Source organism: Micromys minutus, assembly GCF_963924665.1.
Source record: "Micromys minutus genome assembly, chromosome: 1".
Taxonomy (NCBI): domain Eukaryota; kingdom Metazoa; phylum Chordata; class Mammalia; order Rodentia; family Muridae; genus Micromys; species Micromys minutus.
Genome location: NC_137969.1, coordinates 103679632 through 103685499, shown reverse-complemented (window position 1 = coordinate 103685499; position 5868 = coordinate 103679632).

The window sequence follows — 5868 nt, the reverse complement described above, 5'->3', positions numbered from 1 at the left end:
AGGAACAAGGGTTAATATGGCCTCCAAAAATGAGTTAGGTAGTGTTACATCTGATTCTATTTTGTGGAATATATTGGAGAGTATTGTTATTGGGTTGTCAACAAATGTCTTATAGAATTCTACACTGAACCCATCTGGACCTGGGCTTTTTTTGGTTGGGAGGCTTTTGATGACTTTTTCTATTTCTTTAGGTGGTATGGGATTATTTAGATGGTTTACCTGGTCCTGGTATAACTTTAGTATCTGGTATCTGTCTCGGAATTCATCCATTTCCTCCAGGTTTTCCAGCTTTGTTGAGTATAGGCTTTTGTAGTAGGATCTGATGATTTCTTGAATTTCTTGAAGTTTCAATTGTTATGTCTCCACTTTCTTTTCTGATTATGTTAATTTGGATACTCTCTGTTTGTCCCCTAGTTTGTCTGGTTAAGGGTTTATCAACCTTGTTGATTTTCACAAAGAACCAGCTCTTGGTTTTTTTGATTCTTTGAATAGTTCTTTTTGTTTCTATTTGGTCAGTTTCTGCTCTGAGTTTGATTATTTCTTGCCATCTACTCCTCTTGTGTGTATCTGCTTCCTTTTGTTCTAGAGCTTTCAACTGTGCTGTCATGTTGCTAGTGTATGTTCTCCCCAGTTTCTTTTTGGAATCACTCAGAGCAATGAGTTTTCCTCTCAGTAATGCCTTCAAGACATTCCATAGGTTTGGGTTTGTTGTGTTTTTATTTTCATTAAACTCTAAAAAATCCTTAATTTCTTCCTTTATTTCTTCTTTAACCATGCTATCGTTTAATAAAGAATTTTTTAGTTTCCATGTGTATATGGGCTTTTTGTTGTCTTTGTTGTTATTAAAGACCAGCCTTAGACCATGGTGATCTGATAGGATGCATAGGAGTATTTCAATCTTCTTGTATCGATTGAGGCTCGTTTGTGACCAATTATATAATCAATTTTAGAGAAGGTGCTGTGAGGTGCTGATAAGAAGGCGTAGGGAATACACTCAATTAGGGAATTGAGTCCATTTATGTTAACAGATATCAAGGAACAGTGGTTGCTGTTTCCTGCTAGTTTTGCTTTTGGCAGTAGAATTTTGCCTGTATGTCTTTCTTCTTTTGGTTGTCTTGCTTAGGAGTGAAAATAAGAAAATTCTTTTGCTTTAGGATGATATGTTCTGTAGATAACTATTAATTCCAATTGGATCATAACCTCTGCTAGTTTTACTATGTCCTTGCTTAGTTTCTGTTTTCATCATGTGTTCAATGGTAAGAGTGGGTTGTTGAAGTTTCCCACTATTATTGTGTGGGATGCCATGTATTTTTTGAGCTTTAGTAGGGTTTCTTTTATGAATATGGGTGCTCTTGTATTTGAAGCATGTATGTTAAGGATTGAGAGTTCCTCCTGACAGATTTCCCCTGTAATGAGTAAAAAGTGTACTTCCTTATCTTTTGTGATACCTTTTGGTTGAAAATCTACTTTATTCGATAGTAGAATGGCCACTCCAGCTTGCTTTTTGGGGCCATTTGTTGGAAGGTTTTTTTCCCAACATTTTACTCTGAGATGGTGTCTGTCTTTGTCTCTGAGATGAGTTTCCTGTATGTAGCAAAATGCTGGTTTTTGTTTATCTATCCAGTCTGATAGCTTATATCTCTTTATTAGGGAATTGAGTCCATTTATGTTAACAGTTATCAAGGAACAGTGGTTGCTGTTTTCTGCTAGTTTTGCTTTTGACAGTAGAATTTTGCCTGTATGTCTTTCTTCTTTTGGTTTTCTTGCTTAGGAGTTTTCTTGTTTTTATTAGGATGTAGTTCCCCTCGTTGTAATTAGTTTTTCACCTATAATTCGTTGTAGTGTTGGGTTTGTTGTCAAATATTGTGTAAATTTTGTCTCGGAATATCTTCGTCTCTCCGTCTGTGGTGATTGAGAGTTTTGCTGGGTATAGCAGCTTGGGCTGGCACTTGTGCTCCCTTAGGGTCTGCATGATGTCTGTCCAGGTTCTTCTAGCTTTCATAGTCTCTGTTGAGAAATCGGGTGTGATTCTGATTGGTCTACCTTTATATGTTACATGACCATATCCTCTTACTGCTTTTAGTATTTTTTCTTTGCTTTGGGCACTTGGCATTTTGACTATTATGTGTCAGGAGGAATTTCTTTCTGGTCTACTCTTTTTGGAGGCTTCCTTTATGCTCATGGTCATCTCATTCTTAAGGATCGGGAAGTTTTATCTATGATTTTGTTGAAGATATTTACTCTGCCTCTTAGGTGATATTCTTCGCCTTCTTTTACTCCTATTATCCTTAGGTTTGGTCTTCTCATTGTGTCCTCAATCTCCTGGATAGTTTTGGTTAGGATCTTTTTGGTTTTTGCATCTTCTCTGACTGTTTTGTCTATGTTTTCAATGTTGTCTTCGGCCCCCAAGATTCTCTCTTCCATCTCTTGTAGTCTGTTTTGAAATGCTTGCATCAGTGACTCCTGATTTCTTTTTTAGGTTGTCTATCTGTAGGGTTGTCTCTTTTAGTGTTTTCTTTAATGTGTCTATTTTCGTTTTATCTTCCTTCTTCCATTCCTTCATCTCTTTGGTTCTGTTTTCCTCTAGTTCTTTGAGTTCTTTGAGTGTTTTTTTTTTCTTCTTTAAAAGCTTCTAATTCTTTATTCCTCCTGTTCTTGTTTATGGATCTCTTTATATTATCATCTTGAGGTATTATTTCGGGTCTAAGTCTTTTTTTTTCTGGAGTGTTTGGCATTCTGCTGTTTGCTGTGATGGAAGAGCTGGGTTTTGGTGTTGCCAGGTTGTCTTGGTTTCCCTGGGGTACGTTCTTTCACTTTCCTCTTGCCATCTTGTTGTCTGTGTTTATATATGGTCTTGTTGTCAGTGATTGGTTCTCGCCTCTCCCTTGTTTCTGGCCTGTGTCCCTGAATCTCTGCGTGTTCCTGGTGTCAGATTGCCACATGTCTATTCTGTATGCACAGGCCACCGGCTGATAACAGACAGCCCAAACCAGAATTCCTGGTTCCCTGAACCAAGCAGGGGGGCGGGGTGCACTTTCAGTGTGCTCAGCAAAGATCTCTCTGCTCCCTGGCTACTCGGAGCACTGTCTCACCAGGCCTGTATCCCTGGATCTCCACTGTTCCTGCTGGCAGATGGCCTCAGCGCCTGTTCTGCACGCACTGGCTGCCATGTGGAAACAGCCTGAGCAGGGTACCTGCTTTCCAGAAGCAACCAGGCGTGGGGCACACTTTTTGTGGGCTCAGCACAGACCTCTCTGTTCCCCAGCTACTCGGAATGCTGCTGTTTTTTCTTATTGACAGTGTCCTTTGGCTTACAGAAGTTTTGTAGATTCATGAGATCTCATTTGTTGACTGTTGGTCTCAAAGCTATTGGTATTCTGTTGAGGAAATTGTATTTCCCAATTTCTCTGCTATGAGATTTAGTGTATGTAGTCTTTTGTTGATGTCCTTGATCCATGTGGACTTGAGTTTTGTGCAGAGTGATAAAAATTGATTTATGTTCATTCTTCTGCATGCAGACATCCAGTTCAGCCAGCATAATTTATTAAAAATGACTTTTCCCCCCATTGTATGCTTTAGGCTTCTTTAGGAAAAAAACAAGTATCCATAGGTTTGAGGGTTTATTTCTGGGACTTTGATTCAATCCCATTGATCAGTGTGTCTGTTTCTGTACCAATACCATGTCGTTTTAATCACTATTCCCTTGTAGTACAGTTTGAGGTCAGGGATGGTGATTCCTCCTGAAGTTCTTTTATTGTTCAAGATGGTTTTGGATATTCTGAATTTATTTTTTTTCTATATGAAGGTAAGAATTGCTCTGTCAAGGTCTATAAGAAATTGTGTTAGAATTTTGTTGGGGATTGCATTGAATATGTAGATTGTTTTTGGTAAGATGCCCACTTTCACTGTTAATCCTACCTATCCATGAGCATGGATGATCTTTCTATCTTCTTCAATTTCTTTATTCATAGACTTGAAGTTTTTGTCATAAAGATCTTTCACTTGCTTGGTTAGAGTTACATCAAGATATTTTCATTTATTTATGGCTACTGTAAAGGGTGTTGTTTCCCTAATTTCTTTCTCAGCCCATTTATCATTTGTATAAAGGAGGGCCAGCAGTTTCTTTGAGTTAATTTTGTATCCAGCCTTTTGCTAAAGGTGTTCATCAGCTGTAGGAGTTCTCTGGTAGAATTTTTTTGGTTCCTTATGTATATTATTATGTCATCTACAAATAGCAATACTTTTACTTCCTTTCTCATTTTTAGCCCCTTAACCTCTCTTAGTTGTCTTATTGCTCTGGCTAGAAGTTCATATACTATATTGAATAGATAGGGAGAGAATGGGAAACCTTGTCTTGCCCCTGATTTTTGTGAAATTTCTGTAAGTTTCTTTCCAATTAGCTTTATGTTTGCTATTGGCTTTCTGTATATTGCTTTGATGATGTTTCGGTATATGCCTTGTTTTCCTGCTCTCTTTAATACTGTAAACATGAAGGGGTGACATATTTTGACAAAGACTTTTTCAGCATCTAATGAGATGATTATGTTGGTTTTTTTCTTTCAGTTTGTTTATATGGTGGATTACCTCAGTGGATTTTCATATGATGAATCATCCCTGCATTTCTGGAATGAAGCCTACTTGATCATCTTGGATGATGCTTTTTGATGTGTTCCTAGATTTGGTTTGTGAGTATTTTATTGAGTATTTTTGCAGCAATGTTCATAAGAGAAATCTATCTGATGTTCTCTTTCTTTATGGAGTTTTTGTGTGTTTTAGGTATCTGGGATATTGTAGCCTCATAAAAAGAGTTTGACAGTGTTCCTTCTCTTTCTATTTTGTGGAATAGCTTGAGGAGACACTAATTCCTGTTGTTTTGATGTTGGTGGTGTTAATTTGTGTAGTGGGGTGTGTGTGTGTGTGTGTGTGTTGCTGGGATCCTGTGTTTTCTTGGATATAGTTATCCTGCTTGGATTGGAGGTTTGCTTAAAGTATCTATAGGGCTGGATTTGTGGATAGATATTGTTTATATTTGGATTTCTCTTGAAACATCTTGTTTTCTCCAGCCCTGTTCTTTTACCTAGGTTTTTCATTCCAAAATACCCTCAGATTTTTGTTTTCTGTAAAGCTTCTATTTCCATTTTCTGGTCTTGCACAGTTTTATTTCCTTCATCTGTTTAATGGTATTTCCCTGTATATTTTAAGGGATATACATTTCCTCTTTAAAGTCCTCTATTATTTTAATAAAAGTAGGTTTAAGGTCATTTTCTTGTGTGTCTGCTGTGTTAGGATGTGCAGGGCTTGCTGTCAGAGGGTAGCTGTGCTCTGATGGTGTCATATTCTCCTGGCTTTTGCTGATTTTGGTCCTTCAAGGGCCTTTAGATCCCTGGATGTTCTTCTAGTGGTAGGTATTGGGAAGGGGATTAAGTTCAATGGTCTTGGTGTGGTGGGCCTCTGATGGGCATCCTTGGGTTGTATTGCTCTGGATCTGCAGTCTACATTTTAGGAGCTTCAGGTCTGATGATGGAGGGCAGGGAGGTGGTGGGAAAATGGAGGTCCACTTGGGATACCAGGCTGCTCAGAGGAGCTTGGCTTGCTTCTGAGGACTCAGTAAGCAGGGAATTGGGTGGGGAAGGGAAGCTTACCTGTATGGTTCTAGATCCACGGGTCTGATGAAGGTGAGCAGAGAAGTGGAAGGAAAATCTCTTGTCAACCGGCCCTGAAGCAGTTCACAAGCTGCTCTCTTCAGACTCTGCCCTCATTCCTAGAAGATTCTCTTCTTTATTTTAACCCCCATTTTCTGTATTAGAGGCTGATTTTTGCAAAACACCCAAGCAGTTAAAAATTCATTGTTTAAGACTAATTAAATGT